General features: G+C 37.6%; 1 protein-coding gene and 1 long non-coding RNA gene across 2 annotated transcripts in view; one reads left to right on the forward strand and one right to left on the reverse strand.

The window, feature by feature from the left end:
* The window catches only part of LOC124412553, a 52818-nt gene that overhangs the window by 29946 nt on the left and 1084 nt on the right, over positions 1 to 21788 (reverse strand). The window lies entirely within an intron of this gene.
* On the forward strand, positions 485 to 20972 carry LOC124412556. Its single transcript, XR_006929805.1, has 3 exons — positions 485 to 625; positions 18911 to 18917; positions 20962 to 20972. It is a non-coding gene; the product is annotated as an uncharacterized LOC124412556 (long non-coding RNA).

A 21788-nucleotide genomic window follows, 5' to 3' on the forward strand; every position in this document is an offset into this window, starting at 1 on the left:
TTTGAACCTGAAGGCTATGCGGCTCAAATCCTCAATTCAAAGACGTTAAATCCTGGACGTTAATCTTGTAACTTCCTTTTCCGGCGAAACTTGTTTGTGTTAAATACATTGCGCAGGTCTGTGGGATAACTGTGGCAAATGAAAAGGTCTTCAAACATTCTGATCATTGTTACAGCTTATATTGACTTGGATATTTAGCACAAGCCTTTGGCTCCCGCAATCCGATTAAATATTGTTGGTATGCCTCGATTTATAGAACTTTTCATCGGACTGAATTGCTTAGATTCATTTCTGTGCCTTTCTCGCCATTCCCTCAGCAACATAGGTATATTTTTATTCTTCGATTGAACGTGAAACTGAAAGAAGCTCGAACATATATTTCACGAAGTCGATTTTTTGGCAATATTCACATGAAAAATTGGATCAAATTACTTATTTTTGGGCCAGTCCACCAAATATCAATAAATTAACGAGAAAGTCAAAGAATCGATTAGTTTGTCTGAAATTTTTACCTCTTGTAGTTTGTACCTACTAAGAATGAAAAGTTCACCAAATTTGAATCTTCTCGGACTTAGCATTCGCGAGAAATGCCACATCAAATTTATCATTTCGACCTAATTCTGGCGTGAATTGTTTTTGTATCGTTATCGGCATAAAAAAATCATGAAAAAATACGTGTCTCATGTTGAAAATTCTCACCTTTCCAAATATGTTACTCATTTCTGGATAACTTTTTGAAATCAATCTAAAAAAAAACGTTTTTCGACAAAAAAAAAACCGCCTTTTCTTCTTACTTTTGAGTTTTTCATGTGAAAGTTGAGATTTTTCCAGCAAGAAACTCAAATTTTCAAAGTGGGATGGCCGTAGGACCTCACGTGAGTCACGTTCAATTGACAAAGGTCTGTTAATAATACTCTTTTTCAAATTAAACGGAATATTTTCGGTTCTTCGAATTGTGCACTATTGGAGTTAGTCTTAAAAACCAGAAATAAAAATACTCCGTTGAATTCCAAAAAGCAAGTACATATTATTAAAAGACCTTTATCAATTAAACGTAGCTCACGTGAGATCTTACATCCATCTCACTCTGAAAATATGCGTTTCATACTGCCCAAAAATCTCAGCTTTTCCCTGAAAAACTCAAAAGTAAGATAAATTGTGGTAGCGCGTAAAAAAGAGTGTTTTTTTTTTTACCGAAAAATAACATTTTTGTAAAAAGGTGAGAATTTTTCACATGAGATGTCTATTTTTCATAATTTTGTTATGCCGACAACAATACAAAAACAATCCGCGCTTAAACCTGAATTAGGTCAAAATAATGACTCTATGAATAAAGATAAACTTCGATATGGCATTTCTCGGGAAAGGTAATTCCGAGAAGGTTCAAACTTGGTGAACTTTTCAATCTTAATACACACTGCAAGAGGTAAAGATTTCAAACAAATCAATTTTTTAACGTCCCGTTCATTTGCATAAAATGTAAATTCAGATATTTAGCAATTTCGATTGCTTGTTATTGCACTTTTGACATTCAAAGAAAGAACACTGCCATGATCACAGCAAAAATGCCTCGTCAAGCCGCAGTGTACACCTGTAAGACAGCATCTGTAAACTGCGACTTGAGTATTCTTTATTGACTCCTCCATGGTGGCTTTCCTTCCAGTAAAAACTTCACGACCTGCTTCCCGTAGTGCCCGCGGCAAGATCGGCGTAAAACTCACGGCCCCAACTTTTCGCTCGTTCCATTTCATTTCAAATATTCTGCACTATATACTTATGAATACTAAAAAAAAATTGAAATTCCCTTCGCGAACTGACCTACGACTTAGTCACACGAGCAGAAGGAATTCCCGAAAAAATATTTATTCCACATTGTGTTTTTGTCTTATAGTTTTTTTTTTTCTATATTGAATCGGTTGATAGCCAATTTTCAAACACGATTACCTGTTGCAAAACCAAGACCACAGAAATATGAGTTCACTTTTTTCCTCGCGAATCTAGAAAGTTGAGTTAAATTTAGAAAATATATCTCAACTGATAATAATCATGAATTTCTCGTGTTCTAATTAATTACAAAGTTGTATGAGTAATCTAACTAATTATGTATTACAATACCAGTTTCATACTATAATATTTGAATTGCTGTTAGAGATTCGGTAAAAATCATTACCGAAGGATATACTTTTTGCTGTAATTAACGTAAATTATGCTGAGTTATTTAACGTTGTACTTAATATTTTTGACGACATTGTCACCAACTCTAATAAATATAAGACACAAACAAATATCTTTTGTCAATACTGTCGGATATTCAAAGTATGGCAAGATTAACACGAAACCATAGTCGAAATAGGTTATATATTCGATTCGATGCAAATGGTCCGGGAGTTAAAGATACATAATACAGTAAAAATGACCAATAAGTCTAGGATAATTTACATTTGACGCAGTTATGTTTGTTACTATAACAATAAATGTGGATTGTGGTGAAACTCGGCTCATGTTATGTAACTCTCCGAAATGTATTTGTTTTTAACTATTATTTAGTGCGCAATTACTTAAATTAATCATACCGGATTTAATTTAATTGATTAATTTATTACGGTGATTGCATTTAAAATATGTGTATGGATTGTAACTGTCGGTTTGGTGACCGAAAATACGTTAATTTTCCTCAATGAAAAGGACTATTTAGTAACGAGCATATAGACTATCATGATCGGAACTATTAAAAAACCATTTCAATCCCAATGGCTTAGAATAGTTGATAAAGATATTTTTACAACTGAAAAAAATGAATAACTATTCCATAAGCTCGGAAGTAAAAAATCTGCAGACGTCTCGCTTACACGAATCATGTAGTAATACTACTGCTTATCGTTACCGATCACATGACTCGCGACCTAAGAGGAATACTCGAACGCAACTCCATGAGTATTTCGACGAAGTGAAAACAATCGGAATCCCATGTAGCAGTATATAAAGAGGTCGTCAGAGCCATAACAACCGGAGGCACGTTTGCGTTAGTTTGCTGGACATGCAGTGATAGCTACCCACCAATAGTATAGTTCGAACTATGCCGACCACGTGATCGGTTCGAAACGGTCAACGGTTTGTATCGCTCATGCGATTAATCGTAAGTAATTCATTGGCAATTGCCTTCGCAACTCCCATCCATCTGCCTTGCCTTGGACTTGACACATGGTTGACAGTCTTCGATATACTCGTCGCAGTATCATCGACGCTTGAAATTGCACACGCAGTGTGATATACTTCGGCTGCTTCTGCCTCTGGGATGCGTGCAGGTACATACATACGTTTATAGAAAGAATGAAACACGCTAATGCGTGCCATGTGCCCGGTTGCTGGTAGTACCTTCAGGGGGCCAAGTGTGTCAGCAGGTCGGTGACTTCCTTAACGACTGACTGACAGGACGGACACACACCGAGTTAATCGTAAGCCGAAGACCGACTTACATGAGAGTTCTCTCCCGGTCCAGAACCACGGATATAGATTCCTTTCCTTTCCTCTCCTCTCGACGCACCGGTCTAGCCTCAGGAACCAAGCTTGGTGCTGATTATTGGAATTCTACAAACGCCGGCGATACAAAGTTTCGAAATGGGCTTATACTGATACGTGGAATCATGGTAATGGGTGAAGATTTTCAATTACTAATTGGGTCTCTTGACCTATTTTATTAACGAATCATTTTGTGATTCAAATTACGAATCGAGAACGGTAAAACTTCCTCATATTTAAATTAAATGGTAAACAACTCAGCAAACGATGTACTTGCAGAGAGTTTCAAGTATTGCGTTTCCTTAACATTCACTAAACTGCCAAAAGTTGACTTGGAAATGGACCTTACAGTTCGAAGTAAAATTAATCCCACCTAATTCCTGACGAAATAGAAACTGTTGTGAGATTAGGATAGTAGACCATCATGGAACAGCGGGTTCCATTCCATTCATATCCAAAACTATTTCTCAAAGCTTTCAAGGTTTCCGATTATGAACCTGCACTATTGTATGAATAGTTTTTTCTACCAACGAGATTATAATAATATAACTTTTTTGCAGCGAATTATGCCCGGGCGTTACGGTGCCTCAGTTTAATATGAACCGCGCGGTTTAATATGTTTGAATATTTCGCTACACTCTATTGCGTTTTTTGCGCTCAACAAATCCGAGGCATTTGCACACTACAGACTATCTCCGATAGATTAAAGGCACTTTTTATATTTTGCACAGGATCATCGGTTCAGATACCCTTATCATTTCTGCTTGACTGATTCCACTGACCTTGAAGATGATCCAGCCGGTAGATTCTTCACACTGATACTAACCGAATGTGATAGATTTCGAATTGGGTTTCGATTTAGTTCTGAATTACATGCCATATCAACTTTATTTTCAAGGTATCATTCCTTAACTCGAATTTCTTTTTCATTACAGTTTTAAGTGCACCGTGAAAACATGTTCCTATGTTTACACAGTAATTAAAATTGATCGTAAAGTAAGCATAAAGTCGTTATAAAGAACTTCACACTTGTGTATAGATATAATACGAAACGAAATCACAGGCCTACTTATTGTTTTGGGCCCACTTCCTACAGCGTGAAAAGAAATCTCTCTACATTGCTACGCACACAGCAGTAAGACGAGTGGAACGTTAGTTCCGAGTAGAAGCTAATATCTTGCGGCTGATTTGACTCCGTTTACAAGTTGCAGCTGAATCGTTGTAGAACCCGACTCGATTGTTCCAACGAGTCGGAAACTCTTCTCCCATCTTTTTGCTCTTTGCGCTCTCTTGCGAATCTTTTTGCAGCACGAAAATATTTCTATATTCACTGTATTACGTGCAGATTTTTTACTGACGATGCAGTGTTTGATACTTATAATGGGATGTATACCGCATTACATGGCCCCAAAATTAACATGGGAAAGAACGAACGGTTTTTTGCCCTCCAAAATCCCCCTGCGTAATAACATTCGAAACAGGTTTATTACACGGAGCGATCTTGGCCCGATGATACCTCGATTATCCGAAAAGCTCTAAAATCGTTGGCGTTTCACTTTCGCGACCCAATTTACATCTCTGTATTGAGACGCGGAATTCACATGTGGCTGAGCAATATTACGCTAGAAATCCCGTTCAGTTCAGCGTTATCAGACTTATTATTTCCTCACATGAATTTATACAGATTACCAAGAATAGCTATTTATGTGGCATGCACGTAAACCGCCTGTTTTTTTTGGCAAAGATAAAGATTTCAGGACGAGCTGAAGGCCAGCCGGAAGCGAGCCGGAAGCGAGTACTGAAATTATCCGAGCCAAAAAACGGTTTACGGGCATGCCACATACAATATTTTTTACGGTATGGGCATTGAAAAGTAAAACGAAGAGTGAGGTTATGTCGCGATCTGTTCGACGAAGCTACTTTATTCGGCAGTTTGTGATGCGCACTTGGAACTGCGCATCAAAACTGTGGAATAAAGACTTTATTCCGCAAGTTTGTTCGCTGCCGTATAAAGCGTCACTTTACAGAACGAAAACTGCCACAAAAACTGAACTTTTCAATGCCCATGCCGTAAAAATAATATGTTGGAAGCAACTTTTACGATTAAATACGACCCATCCGTAGTAGTATTTTTTCTCTTTCAACCATTAAATGAGATCTTTTTATACGCTGGATCGTTGGGATATGTTTAATCCAAATTGGACGACATAAATTTCAGATAGTAATTACACCGACGATGACTTTCGTATCAGGCCCCGCCTCAACCGTTTAATATTCTTTCGGTCTTTCACTAAATTTCTACAGTATATTTGAACGTTACAGAACATGTGCGTCTTGTGCGTGAAACGAGATACAGATCGACGTATGCATTACGTGTATTTCATGTATATGCACTGAGTAAAATGTAGAGACGCCGTCGTGACTGGGCCATTATAAGTCGGAGCACAAGTCGTACAAGTTGTCTGTAATATCTGCATGACACGTGTATAACTTGGGCGTTATTATAAGAGTTACCTGTTGAATATCAACTACGTTTCGTACGTGCGTGTGTGCACACATAACGTACGGACGTACGTACGTTAGGTCTTTTCCAAGGCGACACCGTTATTATACCCTACTTTAATTACACACATTGAATAATTTTCATGCCAAGTCCATGATTGCAGTCGCCATAAGGTGATGTTTGAAATTCCCGCTGAACAATGTTCCCGCTTGGATTACCGCGAAGGATCGACTCCGGGCGACCTTCACCCTGACCAGGACGGTCAAGCTTCGCCACGAAGGATGCTGCTCGGGATCTTTACCACGTGCAGCTTCCACTTTCGCGTTCCCAAGTTTGTGATGTGACGATGAGCTGAAAAGTTGAGCAAATATCCCGCGTAGCTGCTCGCTCGTCAAGGTCTTGGGCATTGTATCGATTGTTTAACTACGGAGTATTGTCAACAGAGGATATTTCAACCCGGATTTACCAAGAACTTAAGAAAGAAGCAAACTTGCACCGAACAATTCGGCGATGACGGAAAATGAGCTCAAAGTCAACGTCGTGTCAACTGGAATAATGCCTGCGTATGTCCTCTGAACTTCCAAATTCAAGCAGAGGTGACGGACGACAAATACACTTTGAAAGAACCAATGAAATGCTAATTTCAGGCAACGCATAGGCGACACAAAGACGTTTCATATTTGCACTCCACTGTTTTTTGATGAATGTAAATCAACGCAAATTTCGCTGTTATGCTGCTCCGATTATCACACGATGTTCTAAACATCATTAGCACACTTGTGGTTGGCGTACCTATATTTGACGGTTGGCTTGACACATATATCTTCTATTCGCTGAAAATAGTTGACTCAATTCGATGCTAGACATAATTATTCGAAAACTGATAAAATTCACAACTGCTGAATACGAATGGCATAAAACTTTGTTACTTTCTGCTGTTTTATCTACATATTTGCAAGTCAAGCTACTGCTTTCGTATCGCGTTTATCGTGAACTTGAACATTCAACACGTCGAAGTTCGTGACCACGTTTCATAGTCTTGAACGATTTGTAAAACCTTGTGAAATTTGATTTTTTTATTCTTTTTCTCGTGACTCACTTGTCGAATATCTAAACTATGAATAGATATTACATTCTGATATTTTCTAATTATCAAATTTCATTTTAGGCCACTGCGTTATAATCTTAAACTCTTGTTATATTCTTCATACCGACTAGAGTCTACACTTCATTGAAGTTCAGCAAGCATCAGTATTTTCTGCGAATGAATTTGACACTCTAAACGAATTCTTGTTCTCCGTTCAAATTCCATCTAGAGAATGAGGTAATACTTTTGATGCATACGAAACTGCAAGAATTCTGTTCAAGTTATCTCACGATAAATATTGCTAATTACTCACGCGATCAAGTCATTGCCATATAGCATTACTAGTGTGAAATGTTTCATTGCTAAATCTTCCATTTTTTATCAATCGTTAAAAAACAATAAGTCATCAAAGAGTTCGTTAGTTTCTATTTATACAAACGAATTGTGTTTCTGGCACAAGTGTGAACCTTATTACAAGTTTAATGAAATGAGTGACTCCGACCGATTCTATTTGCATATCTTCACCCGTTGGAAGAATATCCCATTCGTTTACAGCGTGACAAATGAAACTGGTGACAGCGGTTGGTTACGAAAATCGAAAACCCGGTACATATCGAGACTCTTCGTTATCCAGCAGGTGAAAGCGTTCCGAGGTAGAAATGCATCCGGAATTCTTTTCTCATGTATAAAATCTTAACTGAAAATACATCGAGAGAAGCTTTTGTGTAATGGTGCATTTAGGTAACTGTTGGAATTTCAACTCCTGGACCAACATTGAATATTTTTTGGGAGTATCGATGTTGAATCGCTGAATAAAATGAGCGCAGTGTTACGTAAAAGTAAACATTTCGTACGATACTCAAATAGTTAATACGATTGCGGTTAGCTAATCGGAAATCTCTGTGTTGGTGAATTGGCTTCACGACTGTAAACCATGGAAACAGGTGACGTTTACGTAATTTGATATCAACCTGTTGTTTCAATGAAAGTATTAGCCCGCCGGGGCGTGATGTCAATGAGAGAAAAAAAGTCGCAAAAATATCGAGTAGACATGCGTGACCCGATTCATTGCAGGTAACAAGTGTTCTCAGCTGGTCACTACCTTAAATACGTTTGGTTGACAGAGTTGTTTTGAAACTCAGGATTTTTCATTTTATTTATAACAGAATCCCCGGTTGGACCTTATTTGCATATGTGCCTATATACCGATACGTCTTATGTTCCACTTTCTTTTCACGTAATTTGATATCAGAAATACCTCGTATACTATGTGTCACGTCTATCTGCGGGTAGATAAGTTTTGTCGATACCTATGTGTCTTGCTTTCGACTACGTTTTTAATCGACATGCAGATACGCGCTTGTAGATGTCAGGAAGAAACATAAAGCAAGTAAAATCGTACGTCAACGATTGATCAATGAGAAGCGATATTAGTAATTGTAATACAATATTGCGTGTGTTTATTAAATCGGGAGTTTTAATCTCTACGATCATGTTAATTACTTATCGAAGGTATTATACTTCAAAATACGCACTTCCCTTACTGTAATTGTTAATTGGTTAATGGCAGGCCATCGACGTGAAGTGGCATCTTATACAAATCACGAACCGCATACCAAAAGTATGTCAAGTTTTTATTATTCACGTTATAGACTTTTACCAGATTCTGTATGAAAATCAATTAAACTCATTGACATAATAATAATTTCACGGATATTGATTAACTAATTTGGGTTCTCCAGTTTTCTAATTCCTCAGTATAACTTATATAATCAAATTATACCACTTTGAGCTCCAGGCTGCTAGTCAACGTCAATAAATAATTGAATCCCACCAGTGTTTGAACCACGATATTAAAATTTTTCCAAAATTATAACATTTTGCATGCAGACACACGGATCAAAATATTTTCTAATGTGTCCAAGGACGGGTCATTTTTGATATGCGACTCACAGTTATATCTAAATCAGTGCAAACGCGTCACCTTGAACCAATTGTAATTAACTTTGCTTTTTTATTACCCAAGATTATAAGAAGTCCGCACGTTTCTTATCTAAAGGTATAATGGCATGCATGATGCTAGCTGCTATGGCTAAGTTGTAAATATGTAACGTTGCGTTACTTAAAGAAATTGATTTCGAATTACTTCTCAACTATCATTTATAAGAATTTTTCAAAAATATACTGTATATTGATACCGATTTGAATTTACAAGATTTTTATTTACTCATCGCAACTGCATAATTCAACATAAATCCAAAATTGAAGATACAATAAAATGCTTAGTTCGATGACCGAATCTTATACAGTCGGAGTTATAAACTAAATATTTGAACAATTTTGAAAAATCATATCACTAGTCTGCGTGAACCTCGCAATTGTGTCCGTATGAAAAGAATGCAGGTACAATTCAACGATTCACAGCTTGAAAAGTGCCCCTTCTTTTTACGTACATACTAAACGATGAATGAAAAGTCACGGACCGTCTCGACTCGATAGCTTCGAAGTGGAAGCTGAACGCGAGCCTCGGAAGCGCCTGGAAAGTTGTGGAAAGAAACCAGCTACGAGCTAGGTCAACGTACAAGAAACTGTCACGAGCGTTCATTGACGTTTAAAAATAAAAATAAAACAGTCTACGTTATCCATAGGAGAGACGTAGTGATCGTGTGTTTTGGATATCGTTCCAGAGTACCTTTTCGACCTTTAATTATCTGCTGTTCAAACTTCGCGGTAGACGATTAAGCACCTGTACCTAGTTCTATTGGCCAAGTACCACAAAGCTGGCTTTCAGTGTCACCTGCAGATTTGAAATTTGTTAACCCTGGTTTCGAAGGATGGATTTTACGGCCGTCGTCCGGCGGAGGTGTCAATTAGTAACTGTTTGCGCAAGCAGACCATTTCTAAAGTCGACTCAGGTTGGTTCACTAACCTCCTGGGAGAGACAGGCTGCCCAAAACATACCGTAACCATCGCTAGCAGTCAGCGTATTTGTTGCTGCTGCTGATACTGCTACTACATACGAAACGTGGGCGAGTTTCTATCGACGTTCAGTGAAATACTAACACCGAACGTAATTCGGAATTATGTTCATTGGCAATAATTAATTAACATTTCTCCAATTTTTTAACTCAATATGTTTTGTACAATCCTGGTGTTTTCAGTATAAAATGAGACGTTAAAAATTTTCAAGTAAAATGTATTCACGTCTGTGATAAATCGAAGTTTATATAAAGAATTTGAATCACTTGTGGTCTGATCTACTGGTTGTTTCATTGTTCCCATTAAATTAGAATTCGAGTCACGAACGTTTCGCAACAAGTGTACTGGATTCGTTATTCAAAGAAATTCTTCTTTCTCGATCAGCAAATTGCATCCGCCATAATGTTCAGCTCTACTGCTGATAGATTGACTCCTTAGAAAGTATTATACAAATTACAAATGTGCCCAAGCCTCTAGATTTTGAGTATTTGTAAATTACGTTCGGTTCCTGAAGAACCACGCCCAAACGAGATCAAGGGTTCAATAATCTAATTAGAGAATCTCTTCTTTGAGAATCTAATTAGTTATTATATTTACAGGAAATGATGAAGCGATGATTTTTCATACAAATGATCTGGTCGTTGCGACTCTGATCATAAGTTGAATCGATCGTTAATTGTATAAAATTTTTATGCAGGTTTTTTACAGGGTAATTGATTTGGAAAAGTGATTATTTCGGCACTTTCAAATTATTCAACTCAGAATGGAAATTCAAATCAAAAAATATTCTAGTACCTAAAAGAATTAGGTGGAACAAATTATTGCAACACGCTTCGAACCGCATTTATACCGAATATGTATGCATATAATCGATAATCACATCTTGTGATTGAACTTTAATTTATACGACTTGACGTTATCAAATACTAACAATTTAATAGTCTACTAGGTAATGGAATACCACACAGCCATGGAGATTTTCTGAGTAGCTTCCGAGTGATTCAAATGATCCTATACATTGACAGAACCTGTTCGTCCATCTGAATTTTTTACTCTTACAGATATATCCGTTGGAAATGGAATTGCATCGATTTCTTGAATTCTCCATGCCTGTCCGACTACAGACTACCACGACATAAGTATTCGCCAGCAAGCTGAACTAACAATAAGCCGGATGTTTTGCGATCAGAAATTTCCGGTCCAATGAAGACAGCCCCGGTGCTGAAAGGAATTTGGGCTAGTTCAAAAATCACGGAATGTTCTTCTCGCGAACTATATTCGCGAGCTTCATAATTGGGCGTAGATTAATGCACTGCCAAGTTCGCTAATAGAACTTCCTCAGTGATTTCCTCCCCCAGCAATACTAACCAAATCGGATATTGATTTAATCCAGCTCGCGCCCGGCTCAATCGATACGGAACTGCGATTAAATCCCTCTGATTACGTAATCGTCTTTAGCTATCGCGCTGGGTCCATTACGAGCTTCTACTGCACCAGGAAATGAGTTAATACCGAATCCATAGCTTAGGAAAATCGAACTGTTAGCCTGGGGCGATGAAGAAGTGAAAATGCGAACGTATAAAGAGTGGAAATTTTGCTCTCAAAAAATCTAACCCTTGTGGGCGAGTTAAAATTTCAAGCCCATGAAACGTCCCCAAATGTCGAATATTAATCACAAACGAGGTACGTGAAATAGGAAGGATTGATGTAACTCTGGTCTGATACTGCAATCTTTAATTATGCAACCATCTTCTTCGCACGGTTAAACTACCCGAGGTTTCTCACGCACTCGAATCCCAGCACTCTCTAGCGTGTACTTGGCATTTCAAATTCTCCTTATTACATGCATACATATATTCACATATACTATTCACTTGTATAACTTGCGTACATTTGTGGTGTACGGACGATGTACCTACAATATACCCTGCTTTTACACTTTTCGCAAAAGCGATTACAGACATAATGTATCTAACTACGCACCTGATGAGAAAGTCACATCTTTCAAATGGCATCAAGGTGCACATGAGTCGTTTTATAAAAATCATATTTCTTGTCGGAGTAATAAAAATCTTCTTTTTCCTATAAACATTCCTTAAGATTATTCGAAAATCCAAATTTTACCGGACTGTCACTTGTGTAACACTAGCAATTGTCAAAACTTTTGAATATGATGAAAATCATGAAGATTTCATCAACGATTTCACCGCACAGTCACTGTTCAACACATCACAGACTCAATCAGGGCTCATTAAAATAAGGTGAACCATCGTACAACAGATTATCGACGAATGTAAGTGAATATATTTTCATGCAAATTTGATAAGTCTGACTTTGTTATACGACGGAATAAAATGACGAGAAACATCGCAAAATGAATTAACATCCATAACGTAAAATTTGATCCGCAAATTTGGACTGTCCCCCAAAGCCAAAGTCAGCTTTCTGTATAGATGATTATCGATATACTTGAGTTTTAACCGTGCAAACCGCAAAGCCAGTTTCTGCTGGCAAGGGTGACTAACGGCCTGCGCGACAATAAATTATCTGGGAATTGCGTGCACGTCTAACTGGGAAATGCTGCTACAAGTACCATCTACCATGTAATTTACGACGTCGCCTTTGGAACCGCGTGCGAAGAAGGCATGGACTACCAAAACTATCCGCGGCGCAAAGTTGGCGCGTAGCAAAATATCCGTACGTCATACATGCACGTTATACGTACGCCACGTACGTTTGCACGCCCGGTATTCTAAAGGAAAACTTTCTTTCACCTGCGAGTTGAGTTCACATCACGAGCCCAGTCTCAACGCCCAAGAAAGGAACGCCCGGGTCCTTATACAACAGCTATACGGCACTAGTCGTCTTAACATAAGTAATCCTCATCACACCTTATGCCTTTAGGAATGTGCTCGATTCTTGCATACGTCCTTTGTTAACCCCAATCGGTCTCTCCAGGCGAATTTCACCCCAAAAGTTTTTCAAACTCCTCATGGAATGCCTTAGTCGTGGATATGGATCTCGGAGCGCCATTTTTTATTCGAAACGAAGGCGTTTTTTTACATTTTGGGCACTTTCTTTAACTTTGCAGATGTTTTATAGTACGCAAACAATCAATTTGATATTTTTTTTTTAGATTTTTACAACTTAATTTTTTTTTTTTTAAGAAGAAGAAGAAGAAGAAGAAGAAGAAGAAAACATCAAAGCTGTACCTTGAATATTTATAAAATTGTTGTATTCGTAACCTTCGAAGACTCTTGAAGAATATAAAAATATAGAAATTATTGAAATCATGAACAAGAGCTTAGATATCGATGCTTCTTTTCAAATTGCTTCAAAATGGATCAAAATCTAGTGGGTTCGTTCGATTTTTCTCTACAATGGCGCATTTTATTCAGAACACTATTTTACAGCAACTCAGTGAGTTACATTTTTTCAATATTTCAGTTGTCAACTGAATAATGCCGTTTCCTGATCATAATCAATCTCGCTACAATATTGTAAAATTGATTATTTACCGATGTCTACATAAAACAAACAGTGTTTTATTGGATTTGTGAACTTGCGTAAGACTTTTTAATGAAATGAGCCATCGTAGATTGAAATATCAAACGAATTTACTACATTTTAATTTCAACTATTTCGAATGAATTTGAACTGAAGTATCAGTGAATCTAAACTTTGACTTGATAATTCCAGTATTTTCTATTTTTCGACTTTTAAACAAATCTTCATAGCTCGATAATACAACGATTCAATAAATACTCAAAGCAGGATCATCTCGTACTAAGATAAATAAAAAATTCTCAACCTGCAAGCAAAATCGATTTACACTTTACTGGTGCAGAATTGATGTTCAATTGACCGTCTATCCACCTGGAATTCTCTTCAGACAATTTTCAAATACAAGACATTAAACGGTTGTCTTAGAAAATACTCGACTCCGTTTATAACCAGCATCGCGGATGCTGGTATTATTTCCTTGAAGGAACACCTGGGTATACATGATACACGCGCGTGAATAGGACGTAAGTATACCCTCGTACCGATGCACACTTTCACGGTGTATCTATTAGGCCTTTGTTACTATCACACGGGGTCCGCACTTTGGCATGGCATCGGCATATTATCGGAAGACATGGATGAGCCGTAAGCGAGATGAATAATTGCTAGTACGCGAAAGTGTAATTTCATCTCTACATTTATATTAGGGTGGCGCAAAAAAACCAACTATTTTTTTTTTAAGTTTCGTGTGAAAAAAATGTTAGTTTTTGATGTTTTAAGAGCCCACTCCAAAGGACAGCTCAAAAAAAAAATTTTAAGAGGTCACTCCAATTTTTTTTAAATGTCAAGAATCGTTACCAAATTAAATTGAAAAAATTATATTGAAGAAAAAATATTTATGAAATTTTAATATGAATATTAAAAGGTCGCTTGAAACAATCTAAAGTAATGCACTAACAAATTAAAAAAAATTATGAGCGACCTTTCAAAATTCAAATTTTGAACTGAAACTTTCGGAAACTTATTTTCTTTTGGTCTATAAAATTATACCGTAAAGAGAAAAAAAATTTAAAAAAAAAAATTCGATTTTCGACGATTTCTGACGTTTCAAAAAATGTGGAGCGACCTCTTAAATATATTTAAAAAAAAATTGTCGGTTTTTTTGCGACACCCTAATATATATTGTATATATGTATAATTGTATATATATACCCGCACTTATGCCGCGTTTTACGCCGTAAGTACCACCTACGCGCAAAAACCTTTATCGCCCGGGGAATTTACGTGAGCATATACGGGCAGGTATATGAAACTCCGACGCAGTAGTGATAACGAATGTATTTTAGATGGACTGTGTTATGAAAAGGCAGAGGAGGAGGATGAGGGGGGGGGGGGAGCAGGCACGCAAAAGCGATAAACGAGTCGCTTACATTACGTACATGCCTGCAAAAGCACAAGGACCACTCATAGCAGTTTATGATTTGAAAAATTATTCAGTGGTTTGTGCGGTGCGAATAAAAAGTTTTGATGTTTTTGGATAAATTTCAAAACATCGAACCAAGGAACGTCGGTTACAAATCCCGAAATTACAAATTGAGCTATATGGGATTTGTGTCGTTTTTGAAGAAGGATTGAAAAATTTCGTGGCGCATCTCATCTACTTCTGTTCAATATTTTTTGCCAATTTCTATTTGAATCTAAGATCTGAATCGTCAATCCGAAATCTAGGATACAAAGTTGTTTTCACGAATGGCAAAACGTGATTCAAGTTGAACTTCACCCTCACAGTGACGTATTTTCCAATGACAAACCCACGAGGCATTCCAGTTTGAAGTTATGTGTGTCTTACCTCATTTCATTGTGATCCGAAATACGTGCGGGAAGTAGTTAATTCGCAGTTTGACTAAGCTACGGTATTTTGGATCAAATCAAGCATAAAATAGAATCGAGCTGCACAACCCATGTTAATTTTTTTTTTTCATTAACTTACACGCATTTTTTGTTTTGTAGAGAAAATGTAAATATGTGTGTACAGACATTTGTTGCACGTCTACAAACGAGGGAAAAGAATGACACACGACGGTCACAATGAGATGTGCGTCACACTGCTCGATGAACAGTTCAAAAAACATTCCAAGTCACCGGATGTCGTATTCTTGAAATTGGACGAATGGAAACAGTATAATACCAAGGCACCTTTGAATTGACTTATTCTTTTGTTTCACCGATGATATAAGACGATAAGAACGTCTCAGTAACGATTGCTGAAAAGCTTTAAGTCGTCGTTTTGCAATAAGGAAAGAATAACGAAATTAAAAACTGTAAATTGGCGATACGTGCGAGTATTTCAATAGGCTATCGTCTCATTTTCAAGGATAGAATGTCATGGCGTCTATCAGCGACGGTTCAATACGATCCTCGATCACGTGATTGAATTTTTAGTGATGTTAACTTTACTAAACGCTGGACGAAAAATCACTATTTTGGGGCAATATCGAAATAACTTTGATGGAATTCAATTCACAAAACCTCAGTTTCTAAATGCTGTATAATGATTCACTTCATTTCAGTTAACTCCAAAGTTACGAACTTAAGAGATTTCCTGAAAATATGTACATTGTTACGTTAACTTCATGAACTTTACCCGCATCCTCAGCCTGCTTAGGAATATTGTCAGCATATTTATCAACGCACCTAACTGAGAAAATGTTAGCAAAGTCTCCACCCTAAAAGTATGAAACCTAATGATCTCGAGAACATTGTATGATTTTGCATAATATTTGCATACTTTGCATTAACATACTGATATACTTAAACCTTTGAGGAGTTTTTTACTACTTTTATATACAGTAATATTTGAGATTTGATTAAGTTTTTTTTTTGTTAGTCTGAAGTGTGGTCGTGTCATTTCCGTTGGCAAAAATTAGTGGTAAGTTGCACAGAGTTTAGACTGACAATAAGAAGAGTCAGTGAACCGTTTATAGAAGGCTAATCTAGCCATTGTTGCACGAAGTATAGAAAAGCCACGCAACGTGCCCCAAGGATGCGTTGTCGGTTTAGAACTCTTCGCTCGGTTTGAAGAACACGACGACAAGAATCAGAGACGGTGAAAAAATGGGGGAAAAAATAGGGAATTTACTCCTGGCGTTGAGATGCCGTCGAGGGAAAGCGTTCTTGTTCGCTTCAACTCGGGAACTATCTGAACCCTGAAAAAACCGCAAGCCAACATTTCTAGTTTGTTGATTCGAGCGTAGTCAGCCGTGTCGTCATTTGGCGACTAATACCCGCAAGGAAAGTTTCTCGGATGAAATATTGTTGCTGATTAATATAACCAGTGCATATTCCTATTTTTTTGCAGAGGCACGTAGAGGTATTCAACCCTTTAAAAAATGCCATTCTTCTTTTTAATCAGTTTTGAAGTCCTACTTTCATTCCTGGATGGAAAGAGACTGCAATCGTAATTTCTCACAATTACCTTAACGCGCATCAAAAATATTCCCAGCATAGATAAACGCTTTGAATTATAAGGAAGTTTAAAACTTGATTAGCAAAATGAAGAACTGAACAAGTAGAAAGATTCAAGCTGCATGATCGGCAATATTCGCAACTATTGTTACGGTTCAACGGTAATACTGCGGCCGAATAGGTTCTAGAATACGTTGGTCGGACAGAGTATGATTACCGTGCATAAATAATATCCCACCTTGAAGATCGGCATGTAAGATATTTAGCCATACTCTACGTTATCTTTTTTGACTAGAAAGAGTGATTTGCGTTGGTAGTTTAAACTCTCTGAGTTACATTCCTACTCGAAACTAGTGGCAGTGTAAAGCAGCTTTAATGTGGGGAGGTTTATCTTTTCCGAAGCGTCTCAAAAATATGTAAAGTTTCGTACCAACAGTGCAATTATCCGTACCTCTCAGAGATCGCAACTCTTCAAATAATTGTTGGAACTCTCCATGTACTACAGCTACTTTGTTCTACCACTGGGAAATTATGTACTGATTGCATTATTATATGCTCTGCAGGAGAGAGGAAATTGTTTATAACCAATTCATTCGCCCAAACTTTACCTGAACAAGAAATCTTCTATTGCAAGATACGCGCAGTACAAACGTAAATTGTTGGGTGTAAAATGTACGAGTGTTGTGTTGGGAGAGTGGCGACCACATTTGTCCAAGACTCGCTATGTGAGGATAAATAATGGTTTTCTATTGTTTTGTAACGAGGAGTAGGTTATAGTGATACTTGAAGAGCTTGTAGGCCGATTGTGAGAAGTCAGCTCGAATTGTCCTAAGATCTGTTGCAACGTGAGGATTGCGGTGAACTTTTGATTATTTTCAATTAAGCAACCGCCCTTTTTCCACTCCTGTATCATCCTCGACACGTTGCCAATCCTCACGTTTCTCACCCCGTGGAAAAGATATCCTTTCCCTTGTTTAATAAAACTACATCGACATCCGCGTAGATAACTTGTAACGAGGCGTAGGACTGGATAAGGAAGAAAAAAAGCACACGTGACTCATGCGATCTGCCCCTTTATTGATTCGGAAACGCCACCAAAACGGCGAGCAGATGGCGCCACTGTCGACACCCGTAATGGTCAACCACCCCACTTTTAGACACTGGGTATGAATGTTTCGAATATAACACGCAGCAAGACCCCGCGCGAGGAAATAATTTCTCTTGCTATTCCTCGCTAAAGCTCATGTCGTAAAAATTAATTAATCCATAACGCGGTTCACGCGCATTACAGTTATGGTTACTAGGTTATGTATGTGCGTAGTAGGTAAGACAGCGGAATCCCTTTCTCCGGAGCACGTATCACAACATCAAGCTATATACATACTTGTGTATAGATGTACTTGAACAATTTTCATCGTCATAAAGTTGTAAAGTTTCTTTTCTCCCTGTCGTTGGCTGCTTAGTTGTTTTGATGTTTTTTTCTACCATGTATTATCTTACATTCCATTCCACAGTTATTACACAGAACTAAAAGTGCGAGTAATCAGAGCTGAAAGTAAGTACGGAAAACTGATGTGCGGAACTATCTCACCGGCATTTTACAGCAGCAAACATTCAGAGAGGTCTTATCGCGCTGCGACAATAAATCGATTGGAACCGGTCTCGGACCGCTAGGATACAGCCATTCGGAACTTGCCTATTAAGAGCGTATAATTCGTGTTCTGCTGATAAATAATCTCCGATCGTCTTTAGCCTCTCTGATTAACTATTACGTCTACCATCGCGGCATCTACGCCAGGAAAAGAAAACGATAACGATCATCCATCTCCACCCACCAAAGATACGCAACAGAGTTAAACGGTATCATCCTTTTCCAATTTTAGATCTATCTATTTACGCGCATTACATGGCGAGCGTGCAATTGAAAGTTCAGATGATAATCGCCGATATGCGTATGGTGATCAACGATAAGAAGGGAAGAAATTAGTCAGATTGTTCGTGATTTATCTTTTGCACTCAAGTTTCATAAGTGATATTGCCCTGGCTACATCTGACAGATAGCGGTAAATTAGTCAATCCTTTGATTAGAATTCGCGAGCCGGATTTTATTCTACTATATGGAACTATATACGTATAATATATCACAGTGTGGGTTTCCACATGGTGTATTGACCCTGCAAGAAAAATCTCGAGTTGAGATCGGTCGGAAGTATTCCACTTGTCAGAAATTACGTAGAATTAAAGCGGCATTTTATACAAACACACTTTCTTTTTGTGAACGCAGGATACGTTTCTCGGTTAATTTTACAAGAGGAACTTCAACGTGCATTTTGTATAATCAAAAGTAAATGACACGCGATTTGAAAAAAAATTATATACATGTTATCTGGTCATTCTTTGAAATTTATCTGCAATCATATTGGAAGCGAATTGTACGGAATACTTAATCATAATCCCAAGAAAAAGTTACAGCTGACTTTACACCGTATATTTTTTTTTTTTTTTTTTACAAGAATACGAAATTTCACAACCTCGAAAAATTTCCAAAAAAGAGTGTTTGTTCGTAACGTAATTGTTCAAACGCAATTATTACGGAAACGTGAAAATTCACTTATGTAATTGAACTCGAATACTCGTCTTCTAAATTCCCGGCAATGTCTTTCATATAGTTACTCGGAAATTTCTCAGCTCTTCCTAGTTGAACAATGTTCCAAAGAAAAAAGCACTTGGATTAAATGAATGAGCAACTAGACGACATATCTGAATAATTATGAGAAACTTTTGCGCAATAGCATGATATGACGATGCCCAGTGATTTCGTTGCCACACTTCATAATTTCTTTATAACTCTATAGGTATGCAATATTTTCTACGGAAGTCGCGAACTGTATATATGCCACATATAAAAGTATTATATAATATGTGAAACAACTCATACACCTATACAAGTGGATATAAGTTTTTCACAAATTTTCAGCCAAGTTATTACACCCGCGATGCCAAACAGGAAATGAGCTGGGTTTGTAAGGTCGAATTCTGCGGCAGATATCGACCATCGACACCCTGTGCATGCAATGATGATAATGCTCCCACCCATCGTGATGCAGAGCCATGGGAGGCACCCTCGCATTTTCATGCCAGCGAAATGCGTCATGCGGAAAATTCGGGTTCGCAAGCCTGTTACATGCACGTCCGTACACACTGTGTCATTATCATGTGTATCGACTGCTCCAAACACCATACGCTTCCATGACATCCTCCTTCCAACGAGTAAGTCCGTCTTCCACCGTCATGTGTACAACACGTAAAAAATTTTTGTACATAACGTGTCTATGTGTACCACTAATAAACGGGGCATTGTCGATACGGGCCGTTGCTCCAACCATATTGTGAACGAACGAATAAGAAATTACACAATGTTGGTCGTCACCTGCGCCTTTCGACCGGACCACCTGTTTCGCCCAAAACTATAATTCTGGCAATGGCAATGAGGGAGTCTGAAACGAAGCCGTATTTACTCTTTCGATTAAAACCATTTGATTGTTGGTGAGAGTTGTTAATTCGATAAATTGGCCCCAACTGGTGCCATTCCAATCCTTTTGCAGTAAAGATCGTTATGCATATATTCTCTCAAATTCAGTTTTTCAGACAATAAATAACAGAGTAACAACAATCAGCAAAGTTTCTCAGTTTTTGGAAGACATATCGTCCGCAGATTCAACGTGTTTGAATCATTTAGCTGCGATATGATTGCGTATAATTGGTACAAGGTTGATGTGAATCCGAATGTTATGGTATAATGTGTGTTTACAAAAATTTTGTAACAGGCTTTTAAAAAGGCAAAAATTTCATTTTTGATAGTATGCAATTACTGTAACTAAAATTGCAAAATCCTAATTGCCAGCGAATTGTTTTTCAAAATCTACGTTTCTTTTCTGCAGTAACAGGCTCTAGAAACAAGGATAGACCAAGAATGGATTCGTAAACTTACGATAGTTTGTACCGATTTATTTTCTTCGAAAACGCTGATTCTTATAATTTTCTGTAGAACTATCGTTCGTTAGCCGCTGGTGTATAAGATAAGCTAAAACAAATTTCCTCTTTGTGAATAATTCACTCGTTCTGTTTATATTCTAATAAATCTATTTCTTCGTAAAATTACTGCAACGCAAATGCGTATGTAATTTCCTCATTCCACAAAGTGAATTCATGTACTAGTTACCTCAACGATGGTAATTGCTGACCGATTATATCGTTCGGCACGTGTATTTAGACACCGTTGTGCATGCGGTATATTATAGGTTCACAAGCCAAAGTACGGAAACTAAACATGCTTTTATTAACCATCGAGACAAGCTTCAACACCAGCGGTAAAGCTCAGTCTATGAAACAAAAACGAAAGAAGCTAGCAAAGGTCGACTTGTAGAAAATTTTAACGATCAAATTTTTGCCGCATGGTTATAATATGAGACTAGCAAGACGTGCATAGTACTTCAGAGTAAAGAAATAAACGAGCGATTGTTTCAGGTGCGGATGATAAGCTAGCCGAGTACATCGTCTGATATTTTATCCATCTTTGCTGCAGTGCACGGGTCTGCAAATTTCATATTCAACATTTGTTTTTTCTTACTCGCTATACGTTTACACAATAAGAGTTATAATTGCTGGAACGAGAGCAACAGCAACAACAGCAGCAGCAGCAGCAGCTGCAGCCACGAAATAACTTGCTTT

The sequence above is a fragment of the Diprion similis genome, chromosome 11 (genome assembly GCF_021155765.1).
Source record: "Diprion similis isolate iyDipSimi1 chromosome 11, iyDipSimi1.1, whole genome shotgun sequence".
In the NCBI taxonomy this organism is placed as follows: Eukaryota; Metazoa; Arthropoda; class Insecta; order Hymenoptera; family Diprionidae; genus Diprion; species Diprion similis.